Source organism: Camellia sinensis, chromosome 12, assembly GCF_055761805.1.
Source record: "Camellia sinensis isolate YWXY chromosome 12, ASM5576180v1, whole genome shotgun sequence".
In the NCBI taxonomy this organism is placed as follows: Eukaryota; Viridiplantae; Streptophyta; class Magnoliopsida; order Ericales; family Theaceae; genus Camellia; species Camellia sinensis.
This window is the reverse complement of record NC_138972.1, coordinates 143951441-143975113: the sequence shown is the minus strand read 5'-3', so window position 1 is coordinate 143975113 and position 23673 is coordinate 143951441. Positions and strand designations below refer to the sequence as shown.

The 23673-nt window shown below is 44.3% G+C and overlaps 1 pseudogene; it reads right to left on the bottom strand.

Moving 5' to 3' along the window:
• Positions 1 to 364: 364 nt before the first annotated feature.
• Positions 365 to 23673, bottom strand: part of LOC145804292 (small ribosomal subunit protein eS6-like) — a 58188-nt pseudogene continuing 34879 nt past the window's right edge.

Below are 23673 nucleotides of genomic sequence, written 5' to 3'. Positions count from 1 at the left end.
TCGAGTAATTATATACAAATAGAATGTCTATAAACACTTGCTATTGTTCTTGTAATTTCATGTCATTGACACAACATTATGCAAAACTTGAGTAGATTAGATTTTCTAATTCTACAGCAAAAAACCAGATACCCAACATTTGTTGCTACTCAGGCATCAACTCGCTAGACCTCAAAATGTCTTTCATATGACATAAAAGATGGAACTCAAAATGACAACAAAAAGCACAATATAAGTAAAATGACTCTCAGCATCAAAAACAGTAAACCCCTCTCCAAAAAAAAAAAAAAAAAAAATATGCAGGACTAGAAAACACGACCCAAAATTGAGCTTCGTGCATTAATGCTTCTCTTCCAGGACTGCTTTATGCAGCAATTGATGGCTTAGAAGCAGCAAAAAGCTTGGATCTCCTCATTGCAAGGCTCTCACTGCGTCGTTCCCGTTGCTCCTTCAGCCTGGTGGCAGGAGTTTGTGGTACTCACCTGCTTCTTCCTTGGCCTTCGCGATTCTCTTCTTATTCTCTACAATTCTAGCTTGCTTCCTCTGCAAAGTTAGTCGAGTTACTAGTCGTTGTATCTTTGGAGCCTTACTGCACTTTTTTCCTGCCCGAACCACACAAATAAAATCATTAGCGTATTTTCGTAACAATAATTTTTTTCAAAAGTAAAAATAAATTTTGGAATTTTTATTGATAAATCCCATTTAGAAGTGCTCTAACCCAAGAAGTCCATGAAAGAATTTTTTAACCCACTTAGTCTCATTTAACCATATTTTTATTCCATAAAATCCTTTTTCTTGATTTACACTATTTTCTTAGACTCTTATGCCCTTATATTTAATATTGATATTTAATGTTAATATTTAATGTTGATATTTAATATTGAGGGAGGAGACAGAAGGGAAAGGATCAAAACATAGGAAATTTCATACACAAATTAAATAACATTGATGTTATTATTTTATATTATTATATAATGTGAATATATTTTTCATTGACAACACATTAAAAATAATATAAACACTATCTCTCATCTGATGTGAATATATTTTTAATTGACAACACATTAAAAATAATATGAACACTATCTCTCATCTGATGTGAATATATTTTTAATTGACAACACATTAAAAATAATGTGAGCATTCTATCTCATCTGATGTGAACCTAAACATCACCTTTATCACAACGTCATCTGATATAAACATTCACATTCACGTCATCTGATATGAACATTCACATTCATGTCATCTAATTGAATATTCACATCATCACATACAGTCATGTTTATATTCAAAGAAAGTTGAGGCTTGTGGTTGTGTCATTTGATGCAATGCGTGAACCTTAACATCACCTTTATCACAATGTCATTCGATGTTGTTGGCCTTTTGGCTTTCGAAGGTTACTTTTGTAATTATGAGCGTGCCAGCAAGGATCAATCAGTCCTTACAGAATTATAATCGCCAAACAATTATTCAGACGATTGTGTTATGGTTCTTTTGGCCTCAATAAAGAGGACTTTTACTGGTGGCTTACTGGTAATTTGACTTCAGAGAACTTGAGCATAAGAACAGTTAAATAAACTGAAGCATTTCATTAGTATGAAAAACTTACAATGATCTTAGTTCCATAGAGAATTACAGCGGCAATATACTTGAAAACTACTCCTACAAATGAAGTGCAGCGCAGGAACTTAAAGTACAGAAATATAAAGGACAGGAAATAACACTGGAATATGTAAAGTAATTCTTTAAATCCTTTTTCCCCTTTTTCTCTGAAGTCCTTCCTGCTATTTATACTTTCCAAAGATAACCATCGAATTGTACTTCAAACCGTCGAACTACTCCTCCGTAATCGCTGATCATGCTACCTTATAAGTAGTTCCATTACGCCTTCACTTGCAGTTAGGCTTCCCCCCTATATTCAAATTTGAATGTGAGCAACCGTCGAAGCCACGTCATCGTACGTCTCTTTGTTGATCCGCTACTACTCAGATCTTATAACAACCAATATTAATTGCCACGTGTATGATCAGGATCAAAGACCTACTTGGTCTCCCCATATTACCCTTACTTTGCCACGCATCGTATTGTCACTGGCTAGCACAAAATGTGTAGCCAACATTACCCCCCTCACTAATATACCCAAGACTTGGTGATATTAGTGGATCAGAGTCCCTTTTCCCACGTCTTAGAACGTGCATGGGTTTTGCATCTTCCCAGAAATGCAATTGTCACACACCATCTGTATTAATACTCTCGTCTTGATCCTTTAAGTACTTTCACTGTCTTATTATTCGAACAGACTGATACATTTCATGGCCAAATTAATTCTTTCCTCCAGTGATGAAGCATACGAAGAGTCATATGTCGATGCTATTCCTCATCGAAAGCATGCATTTATTAGCCACCTTTACCCACCTTTCTATATTCAGGTCATGGACGCCTTTGCAAATTACCGACCTTTGGATTACGAACACATTGCTCTTAATCCTTCGATTCAGAAGGCTACAAACATAGACATAAGAATTTTCCCCTCTGACCTACCTTTACAGTTCGAACAATCTGCTCTCAAACCTTTGATTCAGAAAATTGCAAATATGGATTTGAGGAACTCTTCTTCGCAAATTTCTGTATGGGATAAAACTGCAACTTCTTCCTCTTCTGGAGGTTCTGACTGGACAAGCTGGTCAGTACCTGAGACTTATGATTTGAAGGAGTGAATCAACCACCATTTTGTTGAGTTCACTGACCCTTTAGAGTTTCCTTCCTATACTCGAAGTTCAGTTGTTTATCCTTATGTGCCCATTGACCATCGGCGTAGTCTGGAGGAGAATCTTCTTGTAGCATGGTATACATCTTCCATGCCTACAAAGATAGTGCACTCTGCCCCTCGCCCAGAAGAAGCATAAGGGTATAACCCATCATTCTTAGCCCAGAAGGCGAAGATCTGTTCTTCTGACTGGCTTGATTATATTAATGCCTTTGTTCCTTCTGCTCCCGTATCATCCTCGAAAACAGAAGTGTCCACACCTTCTTCTTCGTCTCCCGAAATTGATTCTCCCCTACCAATTCTTTCCTGGACAGAGAAACTGAAGATTGCTCTATCCATGGAGAATGTCTTTCCACCTTATAAACCTCTGCCTCCTCCTACCCCAGCTGAGCGGAAACAGGCTCAACTTCTGCTTGCAGCCTTTTCTCACTTGCCTTTTAATGTACTCGAGGACGAAGTCCCTCTCAAGAACCTTCGATGGGCTTGTGATATCATGACTAGGGGCCATGTCCTTAATCCCCTTGCTCAGGCAGAACTTCATATGTTTCTGGACCAACTTCCATTGCTCTTTTACTGGCATCGCAATTCTGTGGCTACTACACAATCTTTAGACCAACTCTCGTCCCTTCGAATTCATGCTCAGTACGAAGCAGAGAACTTTATTGAAGAATTCAATGATTTCAAGAATAAAGATTCTGCGTATTGGGATGGCTTAGACATTGATGAATTGGAACAAGGATTAAGAGAGGTGGCCTTCGAAATAAAGGCTGAAGAGCTCTACTATGAAGTGAGAGCACATCAACTTATGCAGCCAATGCTAGAAAATTTAGAAGATAGAATAAGGAAAGAACAAAAGTTCATTGATCATTGTTGGACTAAATTTCATGATCTTGTTATTTATTCCATTCCTTATTTTTATGAGCTCGAGTTCATACCGAGATAGGGTCAACTGATGTAATCGCTCTGATCTTAATATAAACAAAATTCTTTTTCATTTGTCTTTGTTTGACCCTGTCTTCACTTGTGTTTTCACTTGTGTTTTAAAAGTCAACTTAGAGCTTCGAACTTCGAACAATTTCATCCCTTGAATCTGGACTTAATTGTTTTAAATGAAACACTAAATGAGCCAATTGTAAACCTTTCCAATTTGTGGAATAAAGTTTTGGCTGACTTTCAATTGGAAACAGTGCTTCGAATCTAGCAATCTTACACTTAAAGCCTGTTTTGACCATAGTCAACATCTAGTCGTTGTCATTATTGCTTTTGATGTTTCAAACACCAAATCCCATCCTTAAAGAATCTCAAGTTTTTCTTCGAAGGACATTACCTTTGTTAAAAAACCTAAAAACAGGTCTTTAAACTCTTTTAAGTGAAATAAACACTCGAGTATATTTATTTTTATTTTTATTTTTTTAATTTTTTTTTTGGGTATGGCAACCTACTTCGAAGTTGGCTTCTCTGTTTCGAAGCCGTTTAACTCGGCTTCGAAGCAAAATATCTTACTTCGAAGCTAGTCTTAACAACTGGGCTTTGTTTTTCCCTCCAAAAGTATCATTATTGAAGGAAGCTTTTGTATTCGTACTTTCAATACTTAACAGCTCATGTAATATATTTTCAAAAGTGAGGACTTTAAAAACCCTTTTGTTTCGTGTTCTGAAATCACTTGCTCTTCTAATCGCACAAACCCCTATTATTACTGATTGCCAATTTCTCTCTACTTCCTTTCCCGGTTTCATTGTCGAGAAAGACATACCATCAATGGCTTCTCCTTCAGTATCAGTCGTAGAGCGTATGAGCCCATTTGTGGCCCTGAAGAGGATTATTGATGCAGAATGCGAAAAGTACAAAGCTGGGGAGAAAAGCGCTATTGATGGATGCATCTTTTCCCTCGTCGCCATGTGCAGTTAGACTACGTGCTTGGGCCCATATTCAAAGAGGTCCTTACTGAGCTCCCAGCCCTGTATCCCCGACTGGAAAACCAATGTCTTCTCTATGAAGGTGGTCTTGACTGGAGGAACTGGAGGATAAACCGCCCCCACCGATGCTGGCCCACAGTGAGACCAGAGTGGCAAGAATGGTACGATCGGGTTATTCCTGCTAGGACCCTGGACCTTCAAGAACTCTGCCTTCTCGATGCTCTCAGACTATCTAGGGTAACTATTTCAGAAGACCCTTTCCTTGTTCCTGCTGCCCTATGTTTTTGGAATCCTGTTTTTAACTTTTTCCAATTTAGATGTGGGATGATGGCCCCTACTGTTCTTGATATTTGCCATTTACTGGGACTATCTCCCATTGGCACCCCTTTTGGACCAGATTATCCTGATTTAGCAGTCCCTTTCTCTCTCCCATCCCTTAACTCATCTTATAGTGATTTTGCGAGGGCTGAGAATAAAAGAGAGGGCCCTGTGACTGATAGGGAATTCTTTTCTTTCTTACTGTATTGGCTTTGTAAATTCCTCTTTTGCACTTCTTCTCGGAGAATTATGCCTGAATTTGCCCCTCTTGCCAAAGCCTTTGTTTTACAGAAAAAGGTGGCCTTGGCCCCACATGTTCTAGGGCACGTATATAGAGTCTGCTCCCTTTTCTGTGAGAAACCCTTAGATGCTAATCAAGGGGGGCCATTCTGGATCCTTCAGTTTTGGCTCTTTGCCTATTTTACTGAATTACAATCCAAATGCCTTAAATTTTCTGAGCCAAACCCTCTTACTCATGGCATAAGGATGGCTAATGCTTCACTTTACCCTTCTACCTTTGCCTTTTACTTCTCTTTCTTTCACCAGCTTCCAGCCTCCCTTCCTACTTACCGCTTTCGTCTTTTCGAACCTTCCATTGGTCCAACTTGGTTGAGGAATTTTTTAAGTGACCAGTCCTGTACTTCACTTATTCACAAGGATATATGGGCTTCCATTCTGATTCCCAGAGAGTTATTTATCGGGACTTTGAACCCGAAGGCCTACAAATGCATTGCTGAACCTTACTGTCCAGCTCAATTTGCTAGACAATTTGGCCTCACACAAGGTGTCCCAATACCTCTTTGTAGCAACACAAATCTCAGCCTTACCAGAAGGGATCTGAAAGTCCGGAAATCCAGGCTAGAAGATGCGACTTTGAAATTTGTAGATGACTTAGCCAACTTTGAGTACACCCCTTTCATTTCTCAAGGTACCGTGTTGAAGAGGTACCAAAACTGGTGGGAGACTAACATGGAGATTTATTTGGCCATTTCACCTTTAAGCCTGCTAACGGTGTTAGATGTGACCAAGCCCAAAGAAACTGGGGTTGTCACTTCTTCCACTGTTTCAGCTATAGCACCTGCTGCTCCTGCTGCTTCAATTTCTCCCAGAGTCACTTGAGCTGCCTCGAAGAAAGGTATACCCTTGTCTCTTCTCCTTTTGTCTTTCATAATGTATTTTGCCTTATCTTTAATTCTTCTTTTGTGGAGGTGGTCAATCACAAAAGAAAAGGAGGCTCTTTGAACTCGAGAAGGGAACATCCAATATCCAAGGGGAAGAAAAGGAAGAATCAGATGAAGAGGAAGAGTTATTTTTGAAAAGAAAGAAGAAGGCGATCGTCTTTTCATCCGACTCGATTAGGGATGAAGCAACTGCCAGAGAGTCAGAAGATGAATTCATCTCTTTGGAATCCAGATCGCAGCTTGAAGAACTTGAGGGAAAAGTTGAGAAAGAAATTGAGAAAAAGCAGACCTTGCCAATACAGAGGAAAAGGAAAAGAAAGGTGACTGTCTCTCCTTCCGATATGGTCGAAGATTCTGATTCTGAGACAATCGCCAAAGCCATAGAGAAGAGAAAAAAGATGTCTGTTTTCGCTCCTGTCTTAGTCGAAGATACCACTCATGAAGCAGCCGTCAAGACAATAGAGCAAGAACATCCTAAAGCCATGATTGTCTTCGAGAGAGCTGAGAAGAGACGGCAGCAACAATTTCTGAGAGATGAGTCTGCCGCTGCTGACATACTACCAAGGGAAACTGTAAGAAGACAACAGACTGCCAGAGATTACACCCTTCGTAGTTCCCCCATTATCGCTAATACTTCTGGGGCAGGTAATTTTTATGCTTCTGCGATTTTTCCTTTGTTAGCCTTTGGTATCGAGGTTTAACATTGCCTTACATTTCTTCCTCTTGCAGCGGTAACTTCTGAGTTCATCTTTCCGATAAGACCTCTCTCAGTTTCACTCGAGGTAGATCAGATGCAGGATGTAAGGACTACTCAGACCATACTTCCATTTTTAGGGTCTACATTTTCTACACTTTTCTTGAGGCCAAGCATTCCTGCACCTCTTCCTCTTGGTTTGACTCCCTATCTTTCTTACTTGACTTTTGACTTTTCTCAATTTACTTCTTTATCGAGTCTTGCCTCCCTTTCTCCTTCCAAGGAGATTCCAACTGCTACCTTGTCTTTGATGGGTGCTAACAGCTCTCCAATTCGTGACTTACCACCTTTACTTAGTTCCAGCCCTCCTTCTCTCAATTCATTGGTGACTAGGACCATGGAGACCATTAAAGATGCTCCACCCATTTCTCCTATCGCTATGCAATCTTCTGTGTCTCCCATGGCAACTCTCTCTGCGCCCCTCATGTCTACTGATGAGATTGATATTTTTGAAGCAAGATTAGCTAGTCTTTTTGACATCACTTCTACTTCTCCGACATTCGATGAGGAGGCTGAGCCATTAGTTTTAGCTGATTCTTTGCTAGAAATTTTTGAGAGCTCTCCTTCCTCCAGCAGCCAACCTTCTGTGCCTTCGATAGACTTGGACACCTGTCTGGACCTGCTAATTTCTTTTTCGAGGATTCCCTTCGAGGCTCTACAAAGGCCTATAATTAAAAACGGGTTTCTTCAATGCTGCAAACTTGCTGAGCAGTCTGGTATGGATGTCTCTAACCACCTATCTCAGGCAGCAGCTACCATCGATTTTTACATCAGCATCTGTCATGCTACCAAGGCCGCAGACGAGAAATTAGTTAGAGATCAAAGTTTTGTTTCTCAAGTGCATACTGAAGTATCGACGCTTAAGGAACAACACTCCTCTGCCTCTCACTTCCGAACTCAACTGCTGGAGAGGAAAGCTCAACTCGAAGAGGAGCTTTCTGCAGTGAATCAAGCTTTGCTCCGAACCGACCTCAAACTGCAAATCACCAATCAAGGACTGGCTGATCAAAAGAAAGATATGGCTGCAGCTATTCAACTGTTTTCGTCGTTTACCAATAGGAGATCTGTTGTACAAAAACAGCTAAAACATTGTAATGATTTTTGGGCCAACTTGTGGCATAATGTACTTGACTCTTTATAAAACATTCCCTTGTTTACTATTTTATGTTCTTGTACTCAGAGTTTATTTTATTCCCTGTGTTTGCCAAATAGTTGGAAAATAAGGTTTTAAATATCTGCCATTAATCTTTTTGGGATGCACATAACCACTCAAATCTTTCAAATGGTATGCCCCAAAAGGCAAAATTCTATGAATTTGATATGGTCCTTCCCAGTTAGGTGACCATTTGCCAAATCTATGGCTTCTAATCCCTATTGGGAGTATTGTCTTCCACACTAAATCACCTTCATCGAAGCTAATGTGTTTGACTTTCTTGTTATAATTTTTGGCTGCTTTCTTCTTCTGAAAGAGAATGCTATTTAATGCCAAAATTCTAGCTTCATCTATATCTTCTAACTCCAAGCACATACTCTGATAGTACTGCTCAGGATCCAACTGGTCTTGGCATCTTACCCTTAAGGATTTAACATTGATCTCCACTGGTAACACTGCATCATGCCCATAAACTAAGGCATAAGGAGTGACTCTTGTGCTTGACCTTGGGGAAGTTCTATAAGCCCACAATACATCTAACAATAAGTTGTGCCAATCTCTCGGATTATCTTCCACAACCTTTTGTATTCCCTTTTTAAGGACTTGTTAGATGACTCAGCTTGACCATTGGCTTGTGCGTAATATGGAGTGGAATTCACAAGGCTAATCCCAAACTCAGCCACAAAAGACTTTACCATTTTCCCATCAAAAACAGTCCCATTATCGACCGTTATCGTTTGTGGGATACCAAATATATGGATCAAATCTTTAATGAACCCAATAACCTCCGTCTGATCTACAGCTTTATATGGTTTGGCTTCGACCCATTTGGTGAAATAATCAGTGGCTACCAAAATAAAACAATGATGCTTCGAAGAGGGAGGGTGTATTTTCCCCATCATATCCATGGCCCATCCTCTGAATGGCCAAGGCTTTACTACTGCATGTAGATCAGTTATGGGCACATGCCTTTTTGTACCATGCTTTTGACATGCCTGGCAGCCCTTTGCATATTCTATGCAATCTTTAAGGATAGTCGGCCAATAATAGGAATGTCTTCGAAGCAGCCATCTCATTTTTACACCAGGCTGATGTGCACCACAGATACCTTCGTGAACTTCAGCCATAGCTATTAATGCTTCTTTTGGCCCTAAACATTCTAATAATAGACCATCTCCCCCTCTTTTGTAGAGATCATTGTTGTATATGATGTATCGCACAGATTGCAATTTAACTCTTCTGCTGGCTTTCGAGGATGGGCCAGCCAAGTATTGTATTATTGGATGTCTCCAATCCTGTTCCTGCAAATCATTATAATTGATTTCTAGGACCATGTTCCTCTTACTTAAAGGTGGTATAGGTTTTTGGTATGTCGTTTGGCTTACATCCCAATGGGTACCATCTTTACTCTTGAAATTTGAAGCTTTCTGTGCCACATCATTAGCTCTATTATTCAAGAATCTCGGAACATAAGTTACATTTACTATTTCAAATTGAGAGAGCAAATGTAATGCGACGACATAATATGGCAGCATACTTATACTTTGACACTTGAAAATCCCTTTTACTTGGTTAACGACCAATTGGGAATCTCCAAATATGTCAACTGCATGCACTTGTAATCCAATAAGAATTTCCAATCCCACTATCAAAGCTTCATATTCAGCTTGATTATTAGAACAAGCAGTTTCATCTATTCTGAAACCATGTGTGGTTTCTATTCCTTGTGGTGACTTGATTACTATACCAATTCCAATTAGGCCATTGGCTTTCGATCCATCGAACCACATTTGCCATGGCTCGACACTAGTGTAGACACCCCATTTTTGACCGATCTTAAGACTCAGACGTCACCGATTGAGCGCTTGGTGATGTTGCATATTGTGCTCGTTCAGAAGTTTCAGAGTTGCGGCCGTGAGCCCTGCCTCCGGACTTCTTAACCCTCTTCTGTGCCTTGTCTCGGTTTGCGAACCAGACTCGGTTTTCTCTGCTTCTTTCCCCGAGAGGAGGGAGAGGTCCTGTAGACCATCTCTCAATGTCCGTAGGCTACATTTGGTGGCCGTAGGCCATTTTTCCCATTTCGGAGTCCGGTTCCCGGTTTTCGGAGCCGTCAGGCCGTGTGCCTCGGTTCGGGACCGCTTAACCACCTCCTATTGCTCTGATTTTTGGCATACTTCCTATTTTATCCCTTTTGAGGGACACTGGGGGCTGAGAAGCCCACTTCGAGGTCGAATACCACTTTCGGTGCTTAACAGCCCATTTTCGGGACCCCGAACTGTGTGTTTTGGCCCCGGAACATTCGTTTTGCAACGGTTTTCGTTCATTTTTGGCAGGTACCTCTGTTTTATCACCAGGAAGGTCACTGAAGGGTGAGAGGCCAGCAATTGTTGCAGCAGCCAGTTATCTCTCCTCCGGAGCCTCCCGGCGCCCGTTTTTCCAACTTCCGGGCTAATGTTAAATACCTTGGAGATAATGTTGTCAACTTTCAACCACATATCTGTGATCTACCCATCTGGGAGGCCACTAAAAGTTGGTGGCCGGCCATTAAGGTCACCTGACCCTTTTGACCCCTTTCTTCCGGGCTAATGTTGAACCCCTTAGACCTTTTTCCTCGAACTTTCAACCACATGTCTGTGATGTACACACCTGAGAGGCCACTAAAAGTTCATGGCCGGCCATTAAGGTTACTTGACCCTTTTGAACCCCTCTTTCCGAGCCAATGTTGAACCCCTTGGGCCCACTTTCTTGGACTTTTAACCACATGGTTGTGTTGTACACACATAGGGGTACCTCTCCAGTATCTGGCCGGCCAGAAAATCACCTTGACCCTTTTGACCCCTAGCCGGCCGGCTAGGGGGTGTGGCCGGCCGGCCACCTCCAGTAAAAGTAAGAGGCCGGCCTGCTTCCTTGCACTGTGCCCTTTACAGCTGTGGGGCAATATCCCCCAGATATTTTCTGTATCCGGGGGATATTTTGTGGGGGAGTTTTACCCTCCTTTTCCCCCACCTTTACACCCCCTTTTTGATCCATATAACCAGCTGGTGGCCTTCTTCATTTGGGTTAGAAAAAATTCTCTTCAAGTCTCCATAGCTATCTCCATCTTCTTCCTTCTCAATTCTTCAAAAAACCCTAAGTCCCTAACCTTCATTCCTTCTACACCACTAAGCTCTACCACCACCATCTCATTTCCAGCAACAAGGAAGGATTCTTGAAGGCTAAAGAAGCTGCAAATCCATCCAAGAAGCAACAAAAATTCGAATCTTCAAGGGTAAGTTACACTTTTACCCTTTTGACCCTTTTTCTTGATCTATTTCTAAGCCTCACTTCCTTTTTGTTTCAAGCTCCGGCCCTAACTGAAAAGGGCCATATTTTGAGCTCATCTTCACTTTTCATTAAGGGCTCAACCCTGTTTGAGCCCTCCATAATACACTTGCTTCATTGACCATCTTGTATGTCATAGTTTTGCATGCTATTTTTGACCCATGAGAAATTTATTTTCGAGCATGTTGTAAACTGATATAAGGCTTATTTTGAGCCCCTCTTCAACATTGGAGAAGGGCTCAACATTGTTTGGTGTCTCCATGTGTCACTTGTAGTTCAATCCCTTATTTGGCATCATTTTTGCATGAGTTGATAGCCCTCTTTGCTTCTGTTTTTGGACCTTGGTCCGAACTGAAAGTGGCCTTGTTTTGGCCTATACTTCATGTTTCATTCACACTTTTTTTCTGTTTGGTGGTTATTTTGTATACTTCATGTTTTAGCACCTTTTGAGCTTCATTTTACATCACATTTTTAGCATATTTGTATACTGATTTTGAGACTTCCATATACTGTAAATGTTCATATTTTTGGTCCATCTTCAGTGTTGTAGAAGGAAATTTTTCAGTTTGGGTTTTGCTTATACCACTTGCTTCATTACCCCTCTTTTGGCCCCTATTCTTGCATGCTATGTTTCCCTTATCTATGCTTGCTGTTTGGCCATGTTTATAACTGTGAAAGTGCATATTTTGGGACTGTCTAGCTTCTGTCTTTGCATTGCATGTCCATATTGTGCATGTTTGGCATGGCTATAGGCCATTTCGGGTGCTTAATGTTGCATTTCGGGACATTTCCTTGCATTTCATGTCATTTCGCTTCATTTCGGGACTGTTTTCCCCCATATTTTGTTGCTGAAATTCCATTAGCATACTTGCATATCATTTTTGCCATGTTTCATTGCATTTCATCATTGCCTCGGTTTGCGTGCCCGTGTGCACGCATTTCGAGGCACCTCATTTTTATCCGCCGGCATCCTATGTGAGTGTGGCTGAGGCTCACTCATGTTGGTATAAGTCCATTTGTCATTTTTGCCATGTTCCATTGCATTTCATCATTGCCTCGGTTTGCGTGCCCGTGTGCACGTATTTCGAGGCACCTCTTTTTATCCGCTGGCATCCCATGTGAGTGTGGCTGAGGCTCACTCATGTTGGTATTAGTCCATTTGTCATTCCCATGTCATTACATTGCATTTTATCATTGCCTCGGTTTGCGTGCCCGTGTGCACGCATTTCGAGACACATATCATCGCCTCGGTTTGCGTGCCCATGTGCACGCATTTCGAGACACATATCATTGCCTCGGTTTGCGTGCCCGCGTGCACGCATTTCGAGACACATATCATCGCCTCAATTTGCGTGCCCGTGTGCACGCATTTCGAGACACATATCATCGCCTCGGTTTGTGTGCCCGTGTGCACGTATTTCGAGACACATATCATCGCCCCGGTTTGCGTGCCCGCGTGCACGCATTTTGAGACACATATCATGGCCTCGGTTTGCGTGCCCGCGTGCACGCATTTCGAGACACATGTCATTTTCTCAGTTTGCGTGCCCGTGTGCACGCACTTCGAGGCATTTCATTTTCATAGCATTCTGTGTATGTTAAGACTATATCTTAGTCGCATTTCATGCATATCATGCATACTGCATCATGTGTCCGGAATAGGAGTTAGCCCGGGCACGGGAAACGAGGTACATTTCGTACTCCGAGTGACGGAATGTGTCTCAATTCCCCCAGTCACCGACACTCCGGATTATCCATGATGGAGTTAGGTTTTAGCTGTAATTTCATGTGCATTCATCCTATATTGAGTTGTGCATTTCGACTCCTCGGCCATCATGCCTTGGTATGCGTGATTGGTGGCACGAGGATCGAGACTTGCATATATCTGTGCAAATACATTGCTATGCCCCTTTCCTGCTCTCTGTTGCAGCAAAATGGAGAATCAGCGACTTTTTGGACTTGGCACGCATTTCAAGAACAGGTGTAAACAGAGGCTAATTGGGGCATTCCGGTGGATTTCCGCGCAAGACAATCTGGACATGCATCATCCATCAGAAGCAAGGCGGTCCCTGGCTTGCACGCCAGTTTTATTTGCTTTCATAGCTAATTTATTAATCAGAATTTTGTAATATTTCGGACTGTAATATTCTTTCATTCTGGACTGTAATATTTGGACTGTATATTTATTCGGACCCTCTGAGCGAGGGCACAACTGTAATAAGTGTGCGTGTGTGTGTTGTATGTCTTCCAACCCCACGTCTTTCTCCCTTTTATTTATCCGCTTATGATGGTTAGATTAGGGCATATTTAAATTAGCATACAGTATGACAGCATGTTTGCATCATTCATCTGTATTGCATGCACCGGGCTCGGCGCACCATACTAACTGCATCGTACTTTCAATTCCAAACTGAATACATGTTAGTTGTAGCATTGCATATATCATCTTAGAATAGCCGAGCCTACTATAGTTGCATTTTGCATGTGTTGCATTAGGCATTTCTGTATACTTAGGATCATGCATGATTTCTAATGCAGTTTCTATTTTTGGCTTGGAGTACTCGGTAAGTTTTATGCTTTAGCATCCTTGCATGCGTGTGAGTGACTGCCATGAATAGCATGCTTACCATGAGGCTATTTGCTTATGTGATATAACTGCCTGAATGCCTGTGGGTGAAGGTTGGGTTATTTGGATTGGAACAAATCATCAAATGTGTGTTTTAAGCCTACTAGATAGTGGCAAAAATCATGTTTTCTAAGCCCACCTGAGGGTGGCAAATCCACGTCTTAGCCTACTTGCGAGTAGCACCATCAAACCATTTTCAAACAAACAAACATGAAATGTTTTGTTCCAATTCAGGCGATCCAGTCTATACTTGTATGCTGTGCGCATCACATAGTAATCTAGGCTAATAACCGGAATAAGAACACACAATGTTTTCAAAAATAGATATCATGGTTAGTAGAGGCCGATCTTTGATCGGGCGAGCGGGGGTGCTCACGAAGTGACCTTCCCCAATCGTACCCAAGTTCCCAAGCCGAGGCAACTTTGGTGATGACGGACACGTGGCCTTTTGGCACCGAGTCAGGGTTTCCTAAATTTCCCAAATAAAATATTTAGGTGGCGACTCTGTATCTGGCAAAGCAGTCCATGTTTGGCACTTCTTTCAAAAAATTAGTTTTCTCAAAACAATTTGCCGGATTTGGACTCTTTGGTTCAGACTTAGAACCGTGACCGACGAAAGACGAGTCCGAGCTGTAACGAGGCCCCCCGCGGCCCTGTTACAGTTTCTGGCGACTCTGCTGGGGATTTAGAGAACTTGACTCGAACTCATGATATCTGTTTTTGACTACACTTGTGTGTTTCTTTGCATTGCATTTGCATTGGTGCGCCTAGGACACCGTGTTTGCCATCTGCTATTCCTGAACGGTTTGCCGAAGGCTTGTCTTGTCAAGGCATGACCATAAGGCTGACCGGTTGTGGGCTTTGCCAGTATGGGAACACAAACCCCGGTTTTACCGGGGCACCCTCTTTGACCATTCGGCCTAGTGCATATTCGGATCCATAGTGACTATTCCAAATTAGGACAGGTTGCTTACCCGTTTATAGGTTGTTTGAAACCGCTGTGTGCATAGTGAAACCCTAGCTCCTGACAAAATAGGACAGCGAAACCTTACCCCAACATAGGGGTGTTTTGGCTCTCACTTATCTGTTATGTGCTTTAGAGTGCGTCTCTACAGGAATGCATGTATCAGTATATGAGTTTGGGCATCAAGCCTGCGGGCTTCAGTTCAGTATTATCAGTATTAGGCTTGCGGGCATCAGATCAGTATATGAGTTTGAGTATCGGGCCTGCGGGCATCAGTTCAGAATTGTCAGCATCAGGCCTGCGGGCATCAGTTCGGTATTGTGGGTATCAGGCCTGCGGGCACCAGCCAGTATTTGAGGATTAGTTATCTGCGGATATCAGATTCTGTTTTAGGGAACAGTGATACAGGGATGATAATCAGTGTTTGAGGACAGTATGTATTTCAGCTTATTGACTGTGTGTTGATTGTGCCCGACTGCGTGTCATGCATTTTATTTTAAGCTATTGTGCTGTCCGTTTATCTGTTTATTTATTTCCTTTTCGCTTTATTTATCTTTTGCTAGGTCAGTTTTAGCACGATTGCTTCCAACCCAGCAGGCATTCCCCAAGCACCTTGGACACGAGGTCGTCGACTCCATCGATCTGAGGATCTAATCGACGGACAGCCAGTGTTCCATTCTCTACCCCCTGTTACCAAGAGGAAGTAGAAAAAGCGTAGTGCATCTGAACAGAGAGCACCAGGACAGTGGTTCCCCCCACCAGTGGATAGTTGGACTGAGATCCCCATTGAGACAAATCTGCCAGTAGTTCAGACAAATCGAAGCAGTATGACAACACCGACAGGAGTTGAGGAAATGATACGCTAGATGCAGGAAACTATGCGGGCCATGCAGCAAGATGCTGTCCGCCGGGATGAGCTTGCTAAGCAACAAGCTGAGATTATGACCCAACAGGCTGAGCTTATCACCCGACTGCAACAACAGAGTACAGCATCTGCTTCACACCAAATTCCTCCTCTGGCAGGAGCCCCATCACCTGAGAAGGCTCCTGTTATTCAGGACATCCCTCCAAACACCCAGAATACTATACCGACTATCCAAAATCTGCAAGAGGACACAAGTCTTCCAACGGGGCCAGCCCCGCCCCCGATTCCACCACAACTGTCCAAAGTCCATACCCCCAATCACCCGGACTCTCCATCCGAGGTCGAGGTTGATCAAACAGCTCTGAAATTGAGCAAGCTGGAGAAACTTTTCAAGAAATCCCAAGGGGCCAAGGCTATGCCGGATATCGGAGATGGATATACCGAGGAGGCCGTAACGCTCCCCGATAGGTTCAAAATGCCACAAATCGACCGTTTTGACGGGACCGGTGACCCCATGGTCCATATCCGACTGTTTGCGGATGTCTTGCGGCCAATGGGCCTTACACGACAACAGAAGCTCTCATTATTCGGCCGAACCCTGTCGGGTGTGGCCTCCCATTGGTACGCAAGATTATCAGATGAGGTGAAGAAGAACTGGGATGAGATGGCTGAGGCCTTTGTCACACAATATTCCTATAATACTCAGATCGAGATCACAACCCGTGATCTAGAAACGACAAGGCAAGAGCCTAAGGAATCTTTCTCGGACTTTGTGATCCGATGGAGGGCAAAGGCGTCAACGATGACTCTAAGGCCCACTGACAGAGATCAAATTCGGATGATTGTGCGCAATCTCCACCCGAAGCTAATGCAAAGAATGATTGTGGTCCCCTTCCCTACTTTCGCAGATTTACATGATATGGGGGTGCAAATAGAAGATGCTATGAGACAAGGTCTGTTTGACCAGGACAGAGAACAACCGAGGAGGACCTTCAACCGCAACAACAATGCAGGACCGAGCGGCGCTGCAAATACAAGAGCCTCGGAAGTTAGTATGGTCACCACCACTCCCCCTCCCCCTCCAAGACCCACGACTGCCACACCATTCTCCGGCGCGTCCGGAAGCAACTCGCAAAACAGCCGATTCCAACCCCGAGGCCAAAGAACCTTTACTCCACTATATATGCCTCTGACCAAAGTTCTGGGAATATTGATCAGGAAAAATCATTTAAAACCCCTGGAACCAAAGCCATTACCAAATCCACTCCCCCCCTCTTACGACCCGTCAAGGTACTGCGCATACCACCAACAACACGGTCATGACACCGATCGCTGTTACAGATTGCGTCATGAGATTCAAGATCTTATTGACAAACAGGTGATCGCGCCCCCTGATAAACCTAACGTCACAACCAACCCTCTCCCACCACATAACCAAGCTCCTCCTCCCAAAAGAATTAATTTCATCCAGACTGGGGTCGCATCCTACGATCCTAGCATCTATATCACGCCTACCCACCTACCCAAGCCGGAGGTGCTCCTCCCCGACTGCACTGACTTCTTGTGCATGGTGGACATCTCCAAAACCCAAACGGAACCGATGGTGGTGACCGTCGAAGACAGGGCAGTGAAGATTTTGGGAGAGACTGAGTCTGTTGAATCTAGGGCTAGGCGGAATTTTGTTGAGGGAGCCTATGATCCAAGAAAGTACATCCTATCCACAAGCCAAACTGGGCTAAGTGTAGAATTTCCCGAGACAGGAGAACTATGCATGATCCGAGGGGATGGATCTGAGTTATGGGCAGATGAGCTGACAGCCGTAGAAGAGGACTTTGCTGACTTGCAATTTCTCGAGGACCAGGAACTGGGGGATGCGTCGATTAATTGGTATGATTATGAGGAATCAGAGGAGGCCACGGGATGGCTCGAAGATCAACCGGATGCAGTGGGGGAAGCCCAATCAGAACAGAGCCCGACAAGGGCAGAAATATCAGTTGTGGCCGGAACGGCCGAAAATCAAGTTGTACCGCCAGAGAGCGCCGGTGTTAATAATTCCGCTCGGGACATGGGCATTGTAGATACAGGAACTGTTGAGCAACCAGCTGTACTGACGCAGTTGGAACAAGAGGAGTTTGAGGCTACTGAGAGAGCCAGAAAGGCAAAGGGCCCTGAGAGGACCGAAAGTGCTGTGTGTACGAAGACAAACAATGCTGCAAGCATATGGACAGAAAGCACTGAGAGTGCGAGTAGACCGGAGCCGGACAGATGTCTGTTGGCTGCCAGTGGAATGTGGTGGGAAGATGACGATTTGTGTCTTGCCCACACCGATGAAGACTGGGGGAATAACCAGCCGGATGATACTTGGTACCTCGATGAAGTGGACCATATGACAAGAAGTGGGCGGTACTTCAAACCCCCACACCTGGACCAACCCGAGGCGTCCGGGAAAGACAGAGAAGCGGAGAGACAGAAGGAGAAGCAGATTGAAGAGGAAGCTGTGCTGAAACAGTTGAAGAAAATACAGGCAGACATCTCCATCTGGGGACTGCTAATGGCATCACGAGTGCACAGAGAAGCTGTCTTATCTGCTATGGACAAGTCCAAACTCTCCATAGACACCACGCCTGAACAGCTGGTTGGGCTGGTTTTTCCGGGAGGAGGTTCCCCGGCATTAACCTTTTCGGACAAAGAGCTACCGCCTGAAGGCACAGGTCATAACAAACCTCTCTATATTTCTGTTGAATGTAGAGATAAGTGGATACCGGTGGTACTTGTTGATACCGGGTCTGCGATTAATGTCTGCCCGACCAGAACGGCATATGCAATCGGGTTAAAACCCGCGGACTTCGTCCCAACCACCCAAGTGATCAGAGCATACGATAATACCAGCAGAGAAGTGATGGGGACTGTTAAAATTCAAACCAAGGTTGGTCCAGGACAGCACAGTGTCGAATTTCATATCTTGGATGTTCCCGCAACCTTTAACTTACTTTTGGGGCGACCGTGGTTGCACCAGGTCAAAGCAGTCTCTTCCACTCTACATCAGATGCTAAAGTACCCCCACGGGAAAGGGGTAGCGATCGTTTTTGGGAATTCATCAATCCATCCGCCGCCGGAAGTGTCTACACCTGTCTTAGAGATCGAGCACGGCACGGAGGATGTGTTTTTATCGGGGTTCACTTTGGCCGAGGCTCAAGTGGTGCAGAATGTCATGGCTGTGAATGAGGGCATGTATGTTAGCGCCCAATCAATATACCTCATGAACAAGCTAAAACATACCCCTGGGATGGGATTAGGGAGAAGCGGCCGGAAAGGCGTCTCAGTATTGGCCGAAGTGCCACACAACCCCCACGCCTTTGGACTGGGTCATCTGCCCACCAAGGAGGATTGGGTAAGGAAAGGAAAAGAAATGGCCGGAAGGGCCAGGGCAAAGAAGGCCGGGAAGCCATTTGATTTAATGCACAGGCCCATCTGGGGTACCCTAAACGGACGCTTCGTCCGGGAGGGGGAAGATTTTCCATTCTGCGGCTTCCCGGAGCCATGGCTAAACGCGGAGGGGAAGCGCGTGCCTGGTTTTGAAATCTTCTTCGACATACAATTATCTGGGGATGACGTTGCCGAAGCGCAGACAGACCCACCAACTGAGGTTGAGCAATGTGAAGCAGTGGATCCTGAGAGCACAGAGTTGGAAATGGGGGTAGCACTGGCGAGTCTACTATCAGATCCTCCGATCGGCCAAGAGTGCTTGAGGGATAACTCTTCGGTTTCTGTGATTGGAGATGAAATAGCTGCGGGCTTTCCAGCGCCGATCTTGGATGCATCTATCGCACCTTCTCTCATTTGGCAATATGAAGAAGGCTTTTTATCTAGCAGTTCCGGGTCAGGTAGTGAGCCGGAATCTGATTCTACCGAATCTTCTGCGTCAGAATCAGATTCCAGCTCGACTGAGTCTGAGTCCGGTATTCCTGGGGGTGATAACCCGGATACCACAGTCCTGTCTAGGTCGTCTTTTTCATTTTCTTTTGAGTCTGTTGTAACAGAGGAATCTGACGGCTTGGAAGTATTTAATGAGAATGATGTGGATGTGGTTTCCGAGTATTTTTCTGTGCCTTTGATTTATTGCTTAAATCAGGATTTTCAAAATTTTGATGAAAACAGTGAGGAAGAAATTCCCCCAGTTTTGCAACGATTAATTGATCAAGAGCAGGAAAGATTTGTTAAACCTTTAATGGATGAAATCACTACTGTGAATGTTGGTACTGAGAAGGACCCGCGGCTGGTCCAGATTGGGTCCACGTTGTCTTCAGAGGAGCGCGAGCGCTTAGTCGCTTTATTAAAAGATTTCAAAGATGTTTTTGCGTGGTCCTATGAAGACATGCCTGGAATCGATCCTGAGATTGTACAGCACCGGATCCCTCTTGATCCAGAGGCCCGCCCTGTCAAACAGAAACTCAGAAGGATTCGCCCGGACTGGGCTCTCAAGATTAAGGAAGAGGTCACCAAGCAAATTGACGCAGGGTTCCTGCTGGTATCTGAATATCCAACTTGGTTGGCCAACATAGTTCCGGTGCCAAAGAAAGATGGCAGAATTCGGGTCTGTGTAGACTTCAGAGATTTGAACAAGGCCAGCCCGAAGGACGACTTTCCCTTGCCACACATCGATGAATTGGTGGATTTCACGACAGGACACGCCTTGCTTTCATTTATGGATGTTTTCTCAGGCTATAATCAGATAGTAATGGCACCCGAAGACCGGGAGAAGACTGCGTTCACTACCCCGTGGGGTACATATTGTTATAGAGTGATGCCATTCGGGTTGAAAAATGCTGGAGCTACGTATCAACGGGCAGCAACTACAATATTGCATGATATGATCCATAAGGAGGTCGAAGTGTATGTGGACGACATGATTGTCAAGTCCAAAGATAGAGAGGGCCACTACACCGCCTTACAAAAATTCTTGCAACGGATCAAAGAGTTTCGGCTGCGACTGAATCCTCAGAAATGCACGTTTGGTGTTACAGCAGGGAAGATGCTAGGGTTTCTGATCACACAAAGGGGCATCGAGGTCGACCCTTCCAAAATCAAGGCCATCTTAGAAATGCCACCACCAAGGACTGAAAAGGAGGTGCGAGGCTTTCTAGGTAAAGTGCAATTCATAAGGCGGTTTATTTCTAAATTAACCTTGACTTGTGAACCACTTTTTGGTCTCCTGAAGAAAGGAAAGAAATTCCAATGGGACGGCCGATGTCAAGCAGCTTTTGAGCAGATCAAAGAGTACCTACAGAACCCACCCGTGTTGTCACCGCCAGAGCCGGGGAGACCGTTGATACTATACCTTTCAGTAACTGAGACTACCATGGGTTGCATGCTCGCGCAGGAGTCAGAAGACAAAGTGGAAAGGGCCATATACTATCTGAGCAAAAAGATGCTGGATTACGAGACCCGCTATACACCGCTGGAGAAGGCTTGTTTGGCCTTGGTATGGGCAACCAGGAAGCTGCGGCACTACCTGTTAGCCCACTCAGTAATGTTGGTTTCGCGTTTGGATCCCATCAAATATCTCTTCGAGAAACCAGCACTTACGGGTAGGCTAGCTCGTTGGCTGCTGTTGCTCTCCGAATTTGATTTGAAGTATGTAACGCGCAAGTCAGTAAAAGGCAGAGCGGTAGCGGAGTTCCTTGCCGACCACCCGGTTGAAGGGGATGAAGCGGTTGAGTATCTATTCCCAGATGAAGCTATTCTGCACGTCGAAGATGAAGCCTGGACAATGTACTTTGACGGAGCGTCAAACCAGTATGGGTATGGGATAGGGGTGTTGCTGATAGCGCCTGATGATTCCCGTATCCCTTTAGCATTCAAGCTCCAGTTCAAATGTATTGCTGGCCTGGAAGCAGCCCTGGAACTAGGGGCAAGACGGTTGGACGTCATTGGGGACTCGAACCTCGTTGTGTCTCAAGCAAAAGGAGATTGGAAGGTCAAGGAGGAAAGGATGATAATCTACCACCAAACCTTGGATTTGTTAATTCCTCGGTTTGAGAAGCTAAATTTCACCCACCTCGTAAGAGAGAACAACAGGTTTGCAGATTCATTAGCAACTCTATCTTCTATGATAGACATCCCGTCCGGAGTCCGGATGCGTCCAGTCATTATTGATCAGAAGTTCGTGCCAGCATACGAGTCAATTTCCGCCATAGATGAGGTTCAAGACGGCAACCCCTGGTATTACGACATCTGGAACTTCTTGGAAAAGGAGACATATCCACTAGGGGCAAATGCCAAGGATAAGAGGGCTGTCAGAAGAATGGCTGCTCAGTTCGCTATCTGCGGGGGAAATTTGTACAAAAGGGGTCATCTGGGAATGCATAAGCTCTGTGTAGAAGCTGAAGAGTCAAAACGCCTGATGGAAGCTATCCATGGGGGAGAGTGCGGTGCGCACATGAATGGAGTGATGCTGGCCAGAAAGATCCTCAGACAGGGCTACTACTGGTCAACCATGGAGGAGGATTGCATTGGTTTTGTTTGGCGATGCCACAAATGTCAAATTCATGCAAATCGCATGAACATCCCGCCGTCAAAACTGTACAACATGACTTCACCGTGGCCTTTTTCAGTCTGGGGAATTGATGTGATCGGAGCTGTTACCCCGAAGGGGTCAAACGGGCATGAGTTTATCCTAGTAGCGATAGATTATTTCACAAAGTGGGTCGAGGCCCAGTCATACGCGGTGTTGAAGGCGTCGCATGTCGCGAAGTTCATCAGGAACAATATCATCTGTCACTACGGGGTGCCAAACGAGGTAATTTCAGATAATGGTTCCCACTTCAAGAAAGAAGTAATAGACTTGTTGGAGAAATTCAATGTGGCTTTTCATAAGTCATCTACATACAGGCCGCAGACCAACGGAGTAGTTGAGGCCGCCAACAAGAACATCAAGCGTATACTACAAAAGATGGTGGAAACCTATCGAGATTGGCCAGATAAGCTGCCATTTGCTCTGTGGGGCTACAGGACTTCAATCAGAACTTCTACTGGAGCAACTCCATATTCATTGGTCTATGGAATGGAGGCTGTTCTACCCATTGAGATTGAGGTCCCATCGTTACGAGTATTGGCTGAATGCCAGATAGCCGAAGCAGATTGGCAGCAAAGCAGATTCGAAGAACTCATGCTCTTTGATGAAAGAAGACTGAAAGCACTGTACCACGTCCAAGGCTATCAACGAAGAATCGCCCGGGCTTTCAACAAGAAAGTTAAGTCCAGGAATCTGAAAGAAGGAGATTTGGTGCTCAAAGATAACCGAGTTCCCATCCACGACCCAAGGGGCAAGTTCAAACCTAATTAGACTGGTCCTTACATCATTAAAGCTATCTGGTCAGGTGGAGCTGTGGTTCTGATGGATCTAGATGGCTTAGAGTTCTCACAACCGATCAATATGGACAAGTTGAAGAAATACTATCCTTGAGAGGCTCGCTAGGCCGAAAACCCAAAAGGGCGACCTAGGCAAAATTCAGAGCACAAAAAATTAGAAAATATAAAAACTGAGCTCGCAAGGTTGAAAACCCGCAAAGGGCGGCCTTGGCAAAAGCTAGAGCGCAAAAGGAGAGTGAAAATACTCGAGCGAACCTGAGCCTGAACTACGTAAGGCTTGATCCCCATCTTTGGGATACGTAGGCAGCTTCACCTTGAAGTTCAGCCATAAACTTTTCCCCGATCAACTCTGTCCATTTCGATCATCTCAGTCATCTTTATCCATCAGCATTTATCGTGATCTCCGGTACAGTGCTGTTCAAACTAGGGGCAAC